This window comes from Poromitra crassiceps, assembly GCF_964638095.1.
Source record: "Poromitra crassiceps genome assembly, chromosome: 10".
In the NCBI taxonomy this organism is placed as follows: Eukaryota; Metazoa; Chordata; class Actinopteri; order Beryciformes; family Melamphaidae; genus Poromitra; species Poromitra crassiceps.
In genome coordinates, this window is record NC_139631.1 from 25,988,254 (window position 1) to 26,003,438 (window position 15,185).

The window sequence follows — 15,185 nt, forward strand, 5'->3', positions numbered from 1 at the left end:
TTCATGTGACACATTAATGTGAGAAAAAGGACATATTGCACACAGAGACATGTAACACATTCATGTGAGAAAAAGGACATAATTATAAAACACAGAGACACATAAAGCTTCATGTAACACATTCATGTGAGGAAAAAGACACATTGTAACACAGAGATTTCTATCAAATACACAAAGTTTCATGTGAGTTTCATGTTCTCATTCATGTGAGAAAAAGGACATATTGTAACACACAGAGACATGTAACACATTTATGTGAGAAAAAGGACATATTGTAACACACAGAGACATGTAACACATTTATGTGAGAAAAAGGACATATTGTAACACAGAGACATGTAACACATTTATGTGAGAAAAATGACATATTGTAACACACAGAGACATGTAACACATTTATGTGAGAAAAAGGACATATTGTAACACAGAGACATGTAACACATTTATGTGAGAAAAAGGACATATTGTAACACACAGACATGTAACACATTTATGTGAGAAAAAGGACATATTGTAACACACAGAGACATGTAACACATTTATGTGAGAAAAAGGACATATTGTAACACAGAGACATGTAACACATTCATGTGAGAAAAAGGACATATTGTAACACACAGACATGTAACACATTTATGTGAGAAAAAGGACATATTGTAACACACAGAGACATGTAACACATTTATGTGAGAAAAAGGACATATTGTAACACACAGAGACATGTAACACATTCATGTGAGAAAAAGGACATATTGTAACACACAGAGACATGTAACACATTTATGTGAGAAAAAGCACATATTGTAACACACAGACATGTAACACATTTATGTGAGAAAAAGGACATATTGTAACACACAGAGACATGTAACACATTTATGTGAGAAAAAGGACATATTGTAACACAGAGACATGTAACACATTTATGTGAGAAAAAGCACATATTGTAACACACAGACATGTAACACATTTATGTGAGAAAAAGGACATATTGTAACACACAGAGACATGTAACACATTTATGTGAGAAAAAGGACATATTGTAACACACAGAGACATGTAACACATTTATGTGAGAAAAAGGACATATTGTAACACAGAGACATGTAACACATTCATGTGCGAAAAAGGACATATTGTAACACACAGACATGTAACACATTCATGTGAGAAAAAGGACATATTGTAACACACAGAGACATGTAACACATTTATGTGAGAAAAAGGACATATTGTAACACACAGAGACATGTAACACATTTATGTGAGAAAAAGGACATATTGTAACACACAGAGACATGTAACACATTCATGTGAGAAAAAGGACATATTGTAACACACAGAGACATGTAACACATCCATGTGAGAAAAAGGACATATTGTAACACAGAGACATGTAACACATTTATGTGAGAAAAAGGACATATTGTAACACACAGAGACATGTAACACATTCATGTGAGAAAAAGGACATATTGTAACACACAGAGACATGTAACACATTCATGTGAGAAAAAGGACATATTGTAACACAGAGACATGTAACACATTTATGTGAGAAAAAGGACATATTGTAACACACAGAGACATGTAACACATTCATGTGAGAAAAAGGACATATTGTAACACAGAGACATGTAACACATTTATGTGAGAAAAAGGACATATTGTAACACACAGAGACATGTAACACATTTATGTGAGAAAAAGGACATATTGTAACACAGAGACATGTAACACATTTATGTGAGAAAAATGACATATTGTAACACACAGAGACATGTAACACATTTATGTGAGAAAAAGGACATATTGTAACACAGAGACATGTAACACATTTATGTGAGAAAAAGGACATATTGTAACACACAGACATGTAACACATTTATGTGAGAAAAAGGACATATTGTAACACACAGAGACATGTAACACATTTATGTGAGAAAAAGGACATATTGTAACACAGAGACATGTAACACATTCATGTGAGAAAAAGGACATATTGTAACACAGAGACATGTAACACATTTATGTGAGAAAAAGGACATATTGTAACACACAGAGACATGTAACACATGTATGTGAGAAAAAGGACATATTGTAACACAGAGACATGTAACACATTTATGTGAGAAAAAGGACATATTGTAACACACAGAGACATGTAACACATTTATGTGAGAAAAAGGACATATTGTAACACACAGACATGTAACACATTTATGTGAGAAAAAGGACATATTGTAACACACAGAGACATGTAACACATTTATGTGAGAAAAAGGACATATTGTAACACAGAGACATGTAACACATTTATGTGAGAAAAATGACATATTGTAACACACAGAGACATGTAACACATTCATGTGAGAAAAAGGACATATTGTAACACAGAGACATGTAACACATTTATGTGAGAAAAAGGACATATTGTAACACACAGAGACATGTAACACATTTATGTGAGAAAAAGGACATATTGTAACACAGAGACATGTAACACATTTATGTGAGAAAAAGGACATATTGTAACACACAGAGACATGTAACACATTTATGTGAGAAAAAGGACATATTGTAACACAGAGACATGTAACACATTTATGTGAGAAAAAGGACATATTGTAACACAGAGACATGTAACACATTTATGTGAGAAAAAGGACATATTGTAACACAGAGACATGTAACACATTTATGTGAGAAAAAGGACATATTGTAACACACAGAGACATGTAACACATATTCATGTGAGGGAAAAATGACATTGTGTAACACAGAGACATGTAACACATTCATGTGAGAAAAAGGACATATTGTAACACACAGACATGTAACACATTCATGTGAGAAAAAGGACATATTGTAACACACAGACATGTAACACATTTATGTGAGAAAAAGGACATATTGTAACACACAGAGACATGTAACACATTCATGTGAGAAAAAGGACATATTGTAACACAGAGATTTCTAGCGCTGCCTGGTCACCTCAGGGAGACAAACAGCGGAGTGATACTGTGTGAAACATGGTGGAACGATTAAAAATAAATAGCGTTTAGTTTCTTTGAGAAAGTGCTGCTTCTGTAAACAATCTGGCTCATCCTTGTCCTTGGGCACCATCCACCTCCTCTGCACATGAAGAGGAGACACAGAGAGGGATGGAAGTAAGGATGGCAAAAACAACAGTGGTACAGTGCTGTTACAGCATGCTGCAGAGAGGGACAGGGCAGTGGTACAGTGCTGTTACAGCATGCTGCAGAGCATGCAGAGAGGGACAGGGCAGTGGTACAGTGCTGTTACAGCATGCTGCAGAGCATGCAGAGAGGGACAGGGCAGTGGTACAGTGCTGTTACAGCATGCTGCAGAGCATGCAGAGAGGGACAGGACAGTGGTACAGTGCTGTTACAGCATGCTGCAGAGCATGCAGAGAGGGACAGGACAGTGGTACAGTGCTGTTACAGCATGCTGCAGAGCATGCAGAGAGGGACAGGACAGTGGTACAGTGCTGTTACAGCATGCTGCAGAGCATGCAGAGAGGGACAGGACAGTGGTACAGTGCTGTTACAGCATGCTGCAGAGCATGCAGAGAGGGACAGGGCAGTGGTACAGTGCTGTTACAGCATGCTGCAGAGCATGCAGAGAGGGACAGGACAGTGGTACAGTGCTGTTACAGCATGCTGCAGAGAGGGACAGGACAGTGGTACAGTGCTGTTACAGCATGCTGCAGAACATGCAGAGAGGGACATGGCAGTGGTACAGTGCTGTTACAGCATGCTGCAGAGCATGCAGAGAGGGACAGGACAGTGGTACAGTGCTGTTACAGCATGCTGCAGAGCATGCAGAGAGGGACAGGACAGTGGTACAGTGCTGTTACAGCATGCTGCAGAGCATGCAGAGAGGGACAGGACAGTGGTACAGTGCTGTTACAGCATGCTGCAGAGAGGGACAGGACAGTGGTACAGTGCTGTTACAGCATGCTGCAGAGCATGCAGAGAGGGACAGGACAGTGGTACAGTGCTGTTACAGCATGCTGCAGAGAGGGACAGGACAGTGGTACAGTGCTGTTACAGCATGCTGCAGAGAGGGACAGGAGAGCTGGAAAGATGGTGGGAGGGAGGTGGAGTTGAACAAATGAATGGTGCACAGGGGAGGGGGAAAAGAGAAGTTTTTCCTTTTTAACTGTCCTGTCATGGTAAACAGGTCTTCTGTGTGCCGTTTGCAGGTTATGACGGCTTCAGAGGTTTATTCTCTATTATCCATCCAATTTAACATACATGTGCATGCTAAAAATGCTAAGCTACAATTGTCATTTTGTTAACCTATATTAGGCAAGGAAGGCAAAGGTGCAATGCTTGTTGTGTTATCACAGTCTACTCATTGTCATACGATTTAGGCATTTGCTGTCAGAAATGTTAATTGTGAGTTGACACAATTGATGAACTCACACGAGCGATCGAACAAAGTAGAAAATATGACTGTTAAAGTTTGGATTTTCTGTCGTACTGACGAAGTAACAAATTTGTATTGATATTGATTGCATGCATACAACACATCTTATAATCTTGCTGCAGCGCACCGTAGCTCCAGTAGCTAGATTTCAAAAATAAAACACCCACCAAAAATGTGTTATTGCTGACTAAAAACTCTTGAATGCATGATCTCATATTTGGGACTTCCGAAACACTTCACTGACGAGGAGCACTTGAAGGCAGCCTGAAGGAATACTATACCAACTTGAAGGCAGCCTGAAGGAATACCATGCTAGGCTTTGGTGGTAACAAACTGTGCTAGCATTTAAAAATACTGCCACTGCATAGGACTGTACTGTATAAAGCCATGTTAGCTAAACACACTGTGCTAGATGTACTCGCACGTCTTTCTATGATCTGACAGCTGGGTACAGTGCCAGTCTGCTGGTTTCTTGATCTGCAGGATTTACTGCTAGACTCACCACAACCCATATTATATAGGACATCTCTCTCCTCTTTTCTGAGGAAGGGGAGGAGGAGGAGGGAGGAGGGAGAGTGAGGATACAGCTAGTGGGGGATTAAAGATGGCCACTTGTCCCACTGGTGATTTCAGGAATATTTTATTTTCTTTCTTTTTCCTTCACCTACTCTTTTTTTTGTTTGGTATTTTGTAATTTTAATTTGGCTGCTAAATATTCATGCAGTGTTTTGTCCGTGACAGCCTCACAATCTCCTGGGCTTTCTCCCTGCGTGACGAAGACTAGCTATTCTCTCTATTTGTATCTCTCCGTCTCTCTCGCTTTCCTTCAGTCAGTTTCTGTCTCACATTCTCTCTCTCTCTCTCTGTATCTCTCTCTCTCTCTCTCTCTCTCTCTCTCTCTCTCTCTCTCTCTCTGTATCTCTCTCTCTCTCTGTATCTCTATAAAGGCCTCAACGAGGTTCTAACAGTGTTCTTTTATGTGATGTCCTTGTCATGTGAAAGCCCTGTTAAAAACACTCATGTATGTGCATATATAAATACATAGCATATATAAATACATGGCATATTGCCGATGCGGTATGGGGACGATATCATCAAAACAGAGACTTCAGAGATGCCTGTGTTTGCTGTAAGTGACAGGGTGTTAGAATAATGTCCGTGTCAGGTTTCCCTCGAGGCCGTACCGGGTTCCGTTGTCTGTCACTCTCAAAACTCCCCTTTTCAGCCTCCAGACCAGAACACGCACATGTACGCACGCACGCACGCACGCACGCACACACACACACACACACACACACACACACACACACACACACACACACACACACACACACACACACACACACACACACACACACACACACACACACACACACACACACACACACATGGATCTGCCCTCATTACCTGCCCTCTATCGCCCACCAGTACCCCTTAGCTACTTTGTGTCGAGAAAGAAGCTGTAGCCATATTCCAATCAATCACACCAATTTTGAGGAGAATCTCTGGTTTCTCTCGCGCTATAGATTTTGTTTAGGGGCAATGTTCATATGCTGTACTCCACTGCAGGCTGTATGGCTTTCTGTCCAGCTGCACTCAAACTTCTCTCCACTCTCAGCCATGTACTTTTACACCAGTGCCACATAGATATATATACATGTGGATTTAAAGCAACCAGTGTACATTCCTTACTGGATATTCCTGTGTTTTGCACGCATGTACGCGCACACGTGCGCGCCGCGTGCTCACACACGTGTTGCTCGCGCACGCACACACACACGCGCACACACACACACACACACACACACACACACACACACACACACACACACACACAGGGTCCAGTTAATTGAGGAGGAAGTGGTCCGGTGGGAGGGGATGGGAGGTGTGTGCACATGACCAGGCGGAGTGGAGAGCAGAGCGTTGTGGGATGAAGCGTTTGACACGCGAGCGGAGGCAGAGAAAACAAGCTGTCTGCGGGTTAATTACTACGCTCCTCTGCAGTTAATAAATACATTTCTGATCAAGCACATCAGAAAAGGCCCCCGCCGCTAATTTCTCCTGCCCGCTCCCCGTGCTCCCGAGCATGTTAGCCCCTGTTTGGAGCGCTCAAGTGTTTCATTGCAATTTGATTTCTTTTAAAACACTTCTTCACAGTGTGTGTGTACCGACTAATTATAGATACATCAAAGAGTAGCTAACTGCCTTTGAAAGAGAGAGAGAGGGAGGCGGGTGCTCCAGGGAGGAGAGAGCGCTCGCTCTCTTGCCTTGCCCCACCTTTCCCCCTGCCTTTCCCCTCTCTCTCCACAGCGTTCTTTAGCCATCACACAAGCCATCAATCTCAGCTCACTGTTTTGCCAGGTCTCTCTCTTTTTCTGTCTTTCTGTCTGGCACTGTCTGGACTCCTCTGACATCCACTTTCATGCATAGCCTGCCTGCTTCTCTCTCCCTCTCTCTCTCTCTTCCACATACACGCACACACGCACGCACACACGCACGCACGCACACACACACACACACACACACACACACACACACACACACACACACACACACACACACACACACACACACACACACACACACACACACACACACACACACACACATACATTCTCTCCAGGTCTACATTATCCCCTCTTCACCTGAGGACAAAATCTCACCCCAGAACGAACCGGAGAGAGAGAAAGAGAGAGAGAGAGAGAGATGGGGGGGAGAGAGAGCGAGAGAGGAAGGGACCGAGGGGAGAGAAAGAAGGCCCTGCCTCCATGGCTCCCTCTGCTCAGCCTGTCTTTTCATCTTCCTGCGTTGCCAGGGGTGAGGAGGGGGGTGGAGGGGGAGGAGGTGGAAGTGGTGGTGCTGCTGCTGCTGCTGGTGGTGGTGAGGGGGCTCGTCTAACCCGCGCTAACCTTCCCGCTCTGCGAGTGAAAAAGGAGCGCTCTTATTGGATAGGACAGGGCGGCATTATATAAGCTCTTATGTAAGAATGCATCTGTCTCCCGGTACGCAAATGTGTGGGTGCCAACCAGACAAGCAGGCAGCCGCCACAGCCGCCTCCAAAACTCCATTACACATCTGAGTCTCCTCTGCGCACACGCACACACGCCACATACGTACGTACATGCTTGCAGAATAGCATTTTTGTACAGTGCCATCTGCTTCCATCTATAATGAACATAGCTAGTTCTCTTCTCTGTCTTTCTTGGTTGTGTGTGTGTGTGTGTGTGTGTGTGTGTGTGTGTGTGTGTGTGTGTGTGTGTGTGTGTGTGTGTGTCTGTGTGTGTGTGTGTGTGTGTGTGTGTGTGTGTGTGTGTGTTGTGGCTGGGTGTCAGATGTGGGAAGAGATGCTTTAGGTGAGAGAAATAGATATGGAGATATGGAGGATCGTGTCTCTCCCTGTGGACTTTATTGCTACACCAGCATGTTGCAGGATGAGAGAGATGATACCTTGCTCGGTGAATCAGAGTTGGAGAAGTTTGTTTTTCCATGTGATTTCCCTGCCTTGATATGGCTCCTTAAACTCAATTAGAAGTTTTGATGTTTTATGGCATCGGAAGGTGCAAAAAAGAACAGTAAGCATATTTCTGTCTGCTGTGAACTTGTTTTGTTACAGACAAATATACCTTTTTGCCGGCAACTTTGCCATACATATTGTTTGTGCCTAATCAGATCAACAACAAAGTCAAAGTTCCAGTTATATTTATATTTTGTGCGGCTCTTTGAGGTTTCATAGTTAGTTGCCCCCAGAGAGGGCTCCAAACAAGCTCATCACCCTTTCCCTGTGCAATCAAAACTTTTCTTTTTACATTCTGTCTTCTTCATTCCTTCACATCTCTCTTGTCAGTGGTATCCTTACACCTGCACCTCTCTCCACAATACTCCCACCCCAAAAACCCACCCTTCTCCATGCCCTCTTGTCCTCGTTTCCTTCATCCTCCTCTCGCCCCTGCCTCGCCCTCCCAGCCCTGGTGACCCTGAGGGCGATGATGGTGCCAGCTCTGCCCTCTGTGCAGGACTCTGGCCTGGCTGTGGTCTGTCCTGCTCCATGACTGGCATGGTAACAGCCCTCTGAACACATGGCGCTGGGCAAACCTCTGCCAATCTCGTCACCCTGCTTTCTCCTGCGGCGTGCCCCTTGGAAATAATCACAAATATGTGCATGGATGTGAAGTCAAAGTGCACGATCAAATGTATGAAGTGATATATCTACCCGTAGATCAAATCACAACATTTTTCCTCATCCCTGTTGTGTTTCCTGATGTAATGTTTCTTGTGAACTCCAGCGCTTCAATGGGCAGCAGTAGCTCAGGAGGTAGAGCTGTCGTCTGGGAATGGGAAGGTTCCCGGTTTGAGGCTCGCTCCTCCGCGCGGCCGCGTGTCGAAGTGTCCTTGAGCAAGAGCCCGAAACCCCTAACTGCTCCCGATGAGCGGTTAGCGCCTTGCATAACAGCAGATGCCGTCGGTCTGTGTAACTGTGAGCGTGAATGGCTGAATGTAGACATATTGTACTGAAAAGCGCGTTGAGCGGCCGCCAGACTTGCAAAAAAAATACTATATTAATCCAGTCCGTTTCCCATTTCCCAATGGTTTTATTTATTTCAAATTGTTTTTATTCGCTTTTAAACAATACAAACAAGAAAAAACAAAACTCGTAGAAGACAGACAATAGAAAATAGGTGCAAGGTTGCATGATGTCATACACGTATACAATATCCTGAATAATTGCGATGCAATGACAACCAAGTGTAAAAAAAATATATATATATATAACCAAAATAATAGAGACAAGGAAAGAACAAGAGGGGGGTGGGAAGAGGGTAGGGTAGAGGTGTTGGAGGCTACTAATCTAAAGTTCTTGCGTCAAATTCCTTATCATAATAATCTAAGAAGGGGTGCCAATTCCCAATGGTTTTAAACTGTCAAACTAAGTTATTGGTTGATACTGTTCTCTGAAATACTCTTCAAGCACCTGCACAACCTTCACCTGAGTTCATCACCACGCAAGAGACGATGACTTAACTTTGTTGACAACATTATCCCAGCTCTGAAGACGTCCAGGCTCTGAGAAGCCCCTCGCCTCATGTTGTATGCACGTCTCGGCCATGCTGGTCTGTCTGTTGCTTCTGGAGGGGATGAAGAGAAGGCTTGTTTTTATCTCAAGGTTCTCCATAGCTGGCGGGCTGCAAGCGGCGCAGGAGTAGTGAAGTTTTGTGCGTGTACGTCTGCGCGCGCTGACGTGCGCACACGTCCGTGTGTGTGTGTGTGTGTGTGTCAGCAGTAGCCTGGAGATGCCTGTATCGTCCCGAGCAGAGCAGAGAGCAGCTCGTGGAGAGAGAGGCTATCAGAGCCGCGTTAGGGGAGGAGAGGGTGAGAGGCCATGATAAATGGCCGGGGCACACTAGCAGAAATTAGTGGAGCCGTATGCAAAGCTGTGGCGTTTTGTTTGATGTGAAACAAAAGGACCACCATGACAAAAGTGGCTGCCAGCCCGCACAGCAGGACGGCAGCCCCCAGCACATACACCATCACCACGGAGTAAGAGTGTGTGTGTGTGTGTGTGTGTGTGTGTGTGTGTGTGTGTGTGTGTGTGTGTGTGTGTGTCTGGATCTGTGCACTTGCATATGCCTGTATCTGCTAATGCATGCATATCATGCAAAGGCCTGTTTTCCACTGCTGTCTATATTATGTATATCATCCCTCTCCATGTTGTTGTGCTCGGCTCATAATGACAGACAATGCCCAGGCCTTTGTCCACCATGAAAAGACAGTGTTTCTTCCTCACGACGGCCACAGCGTATTTTGCTCTATTAAGCGTCTGAAATATAGACGTGTAATTCCTTTGTGAATGAATAGGCATCTTAGAGAAGGGCTCTCCGCTTAACATAAGGATGTAAATTGAACTGTTTAAATGTCACGGCCAGCCAGCTGATTTGATTTGAATTGATTTGCTTGTTTCTGGAGGAGAAAAAAAAGACCTCCCTTCCCCAAACCTGAGCTGCGCCGGCTGTCACAAAGATAGACCCAAGGTCTTTCTCTGCACCTCAACAACGCATTGTAGGCCTGCTGAATTCTTCTATCTGCTGTGATTATGTACAAATGGCCTTCATTTGCCATCCATTTCAAAGCTGTAGTGCTACATTGTGACTAGAGGCAGATGACGCAGACCAAATTACAGCGGGTTCTCCGCCTGAAAAGGATACTCGCACAATAGGCTTTGTGAAGTATTCCCTTCAATACGTCGCCATTATTCTCACCTTTGTTGGTGTTTCTCTCTGTGTTTCTGGAGCATCTTTGGTTTCTAGATTACATTCTCCGTGTTGGGGAGATTTTTTTTGAAAACGCTTTTTTTCCTCTCTCTTCCCCTCCGTTTGCTATTCCTTCAACATCTGAGCAAAATTGATTTGCTGCAAGAGAGTCTGACATTTTTGCTGCTTGGTGCATTTTCTGATTACCATCATTATTAATTTGATTTAGTTTTATTGTTTTGCTGTTGCTGGGCAATCAAGCTCTCAGGACATGAACTGAATGTTGTTGGTGTACCCATATGTGCATTTTTATGCATATCTACCTCTGTGGTCAGGCTGTTCTGTATCTGAGCAGCATGGTTTAACTGAAGGGTAAAGGTTTTACCAGCTGTTTCCCTGTAACTTCTCTTGAGGGGCACTGCTAAAAGGAACCTTGCGATGCAGCTAGATTCGCGCGAGAATGAGATCACGGTCACGCAACAAATCCATCTTGCCATGCTGCATCTATTGGTTTGAATCATCCGAGGAAGGAGGAGGCGATCCTAAGGGTGCTCTCTCACTGGGAATGATTGCTTTCGTTCCGTTCCGTTCCGTTCCGTTCCGTTCCGTGCCCAAGTACGATTGCCCCCCTCCCCTCTCCCCTGCTGGTCAGCTTTCACATTACCGAGCACACTTGCAGAGTACACTTGCATCATCAACTACGCATGGAGTGCATCCTCGCCCGTGTGTTGTCTATGTGGTTCGGTACGGTTGGCGTTTACATTCGCAAGTGTTCCCCAGGCACACCAAAGCGTTCCCCAGACCACCTTTTCAAGTGGACCCTGTCACGGTAGGCAGTTCCGCGCCCAGTCACAGAACGCAACGTTCACACTCATGTAACAAACCGCACCTGGGGTCAATTTGGGGACAAGTGTGCTCGGTTCCGCTCCCCGGTCCCCAGTGTGAAATCACCCTAAGTGGTTGAAGTTAGCCCGTTATAGACGGTGATTAGACAGATGTTTCGTCCAATCACCTGCCAAGTATTTTTTTAAGCACCTGCTCTTTGTAGCCAGTTTTCAAGATCAAGTTCCCAGATGGTTCAGTGAAACAAACCATCTGGCAGCATCAGGTTACTGCAAAAGCATAGGCTAGGTAAAGCAACCATACATTTCAATACTTTTGTCATCTTCTTTTCAACTGCTTGTTTTAACTTCAGTCTTTCTTTTAAGTGGTCCGGGGTTCTAAAGGTTAGTTGAGACATACTGTAAAGCAACTAATAACATCTCAGTGCGTCACTTCCCTTTTCACAATACTAGCGGAATACCCGTCAGGCTGGCCAGGCAGTGGGGACAGATATTTCTGCCTCTTGTTTGTTCCCGAGACCCATAAATGTCGTAAAATTAGTCGAAAATAGCTCACCAACAATACAAAAACATGAGCATACCTGTATATGTGTTTGATGTACAGTACATACAAAGAATCACTATTTCCCTCACCCTGGAGCTGCAGGTCGCTCCATCGACAGCTCCTCAACCCTTGCCCAGACTGCGGACGCTCCCACAGGCTGATTCACGGTTCACAAGTTCGGCCATTAATCTGTGCATTCGGCAATTAATCAGCCCTAATTACCTACCGTAATTCAAAAATCCGGCTCTGTTTGGTCAACCGCAGGGATGCTCTTTACACTTCCTGAAAGATTCAGCACGATCACACGTAAAATGGCATAGCTGTGGCCGAACACAATTCTGCTCACTCACTCACACACAGACACTTTACATTCTTATTATAGGATTTGAAATCTTGGGGGTTTCTGTTTTCGAACTCGACCTCTCGACAAAGACGGGTGCTACTCTGTCTTCAGGATTGTTTCCATCATCACTACAGGAGTCCCCCCTTCCTCTCTTCCTCTCTTACGGAGATACAAGTTGTTTCTGTAATAATAACATCCATTTATCATCTCTGTGATTACGTCTTACACAACCTTAGTGGAGCCTTACTCCTGAAGTCTTTTGGCCTGTGATAGCTTCCAAAAATATTTAGAACATAAACAGCAGTAGTCATTTCCTTATCCAATCCTTGCTTTGTCCATCCCTGGTTTTGAAGGGTTCAACAAGCTTTCACCAGGTTGCCACGGTTACCCAACTCCTCCTTCGTCCCTCCAAACACACAGACGTTGCCATGGAGACGTAATTGAAAATCATTACATATCAAACAAGTATATTGTTGAGGTGACTATTCACAAGTCTCCTCTCACCTTTTTCGTCCCCCCGGTGAAAAGGAAGTGATAAGTCTATCGGTCGCATCATTGTGTAAAGGCTCTTTCATGTATTTATTTATTTATTTATTTATTTATTTATTTATTTATTTATTTATTTATTTATTTATTTATTTATTTATTTATTTATTTAAATCTGTCTTCTCCTATCCACCCACCCAGCAGCCACTTACCCTGCCCCCCCCTGCCCCTTTTTTGGTGCCACCTTGTGATATAGGGAGCGGAGCTAGTTGCAGTTCATTTGAGTTCAGTGAGATCTGGAGGGATTCATCATTACATATTTACTGGCTGAGGCTGATCTTGCTGTAAGGTTCTACCCTGGTCCCATTGATCTCAGTGCGCATGTTCGCTCCCGAGGTTACGGGACGTGCTTCCATTTGCATAAGGCCCTGGGCAAGGTTCTTTCCACCATTGATTGGCCTGTCCATGAGCGCCCCGTGCCTCCTCGCATTGATCACTTTGTTTTTTTTTCCCGGAGACAGTGCTACTCAGAGTTCAGCTGCTGCACCGGCATATCAGACCTGCCGGAGGAAGAGAGAGAGAGAGAGAGAGAGAGAGAGAGAGAGAGAGAGAGAGAGAGAGAGAGAGAGAGAGAGAGAGAGAGAGAGAGAGAGAGAGAGAGAGAGAGAGAGAGAGAGAGAGAGAGAGAGAGAGAGAAGAAAGACAGAGCAAGAGATCGGGGGAAATAGGGGTGAGAGGGGGGGTAGAGGGAAACTTTACAGCCAATATCTTAATAATGTTTCACACTTTTTCCTTTCTTTTTTGACACTTAAGCTGAGAGAGGTAAAATACCTATTTCACCCTGCCACCTCCGCCTCTGTGCTCCCCTCGCTGCCGCGCGTCTCCTTGAGCTGGCTGCCTAAGTAAGCAAATGCGATGCGGTGATATGCACCGCTTTTACAGGAGTAAACACATGCATATATGCACATAATCCCACGTACAACGAAATGCACACAACATTTACGCGCGCACGCACGCACACACACACACACACACACACACACACACACACACACACACACACACACACACAGACGTACACAGCATACAGTACCTGAGTACTATCTGCTTGCAGCTAAAATCGAACAGCTGCCCTCCTCCCCTCCCCTCCCTCCTCACCCTCTGTTTCAACCCTGGCCTTGTAACAATGTGCTGGAGTGAGAGTTCTGCTCTCCCTGCTCGGGCTTTAGCTTGAGTTCACCCCCCCCCCCCTTGCCTCACGCTCTCCTCTTCTGGTACCAGCGCCGTCTGCCTCATAGCTATTCTTCCCACTGTCTTCCCTCCCTCCCTGCCTATTCAGTGGGTCAGCGAGGATGCCATCTTGATTTACCCAGCTAAAGGTTTGGTTAGCCCTGCCCTCTGTCATCTGACACCAAATATCTTGCTTTATTTTTTGTTTATTTGGGGCGTTATTTTATTCCCGTGTTGGAGCAAATAGACATGTAGCACTGTCTCTGCACTTTTATAATGATTTCAATGTCGTTTTTGGCCACTTTCCCCCCTGTTTTTTGACAGAATGACATACATTTGATATACTACTATGCTATCTGATATAGTAACAATCTATACTGTATGTGATGTGTATAGTCCTGCATTAGTTTTTGCATGTTCTTGCATAATATGTTCAGTTTACATAGTTTGCTATTGAAAGAAGGTGGGGAAACTGCAAACTCGCCATCCTATACATTTCAATCATAATTAGGCTTCATGTAAAAATACAGAGGTGGATTAATTGATTGATTGATTGATTTTAGTCATTGTGTGCACTTTTGACAGTGCCCAGCCCACATGGGCTGACAAGACACACAACATAGAAAATAGACAATACAACATAAGCCAGTGCTATTAGTGGTACAACTAAAACACAAGTCAACATATTCCTGAAACAACAAAACGGATCATCACATCACTTTCTAAACAAAATGTTCTGGATATAGCGCTCACTCACGCGTTTGACTGTAAAGGCTTACGTGTGTGTGTGTTTGTTTGTGTGCTCATGTAGCCGTTGTGTGCGGTTGTTGATCCACCATGGCGTCCGTGGCGGCGCAGGGCTCAAACTCCCATGCTGCACCTCTTCTCTTTGTTCTGCTGTGTGAGACCGCTCTGCCGCTTTGTCTCTCTCCCTCGCTCTCGCTCGCCCTGCTTGCCCCGTCGCCTCAGAGGCAAAGTAGTGTCCCTCTCACCCCTCTCCTCTGCTTCAGACCTCTCTCTCTCTCTCTCTCTCTCTC

The 15,185-nt window shown here is 44.4% G+C and overlaps 1 protein-coding gene across 1 annotated transcript in view; it reads left to right on the forward strand.

Moving 5' to 3' along the window:
* arb2a (ARB2 cotranscriptional regulator A) overlaps nt 1-15,185 on the forward strand; it is a 237,176-nt gene that overhangs the window by 125,779 nt on the left and 96,212 nt on the right. The window lies entirely within an intron of this gene.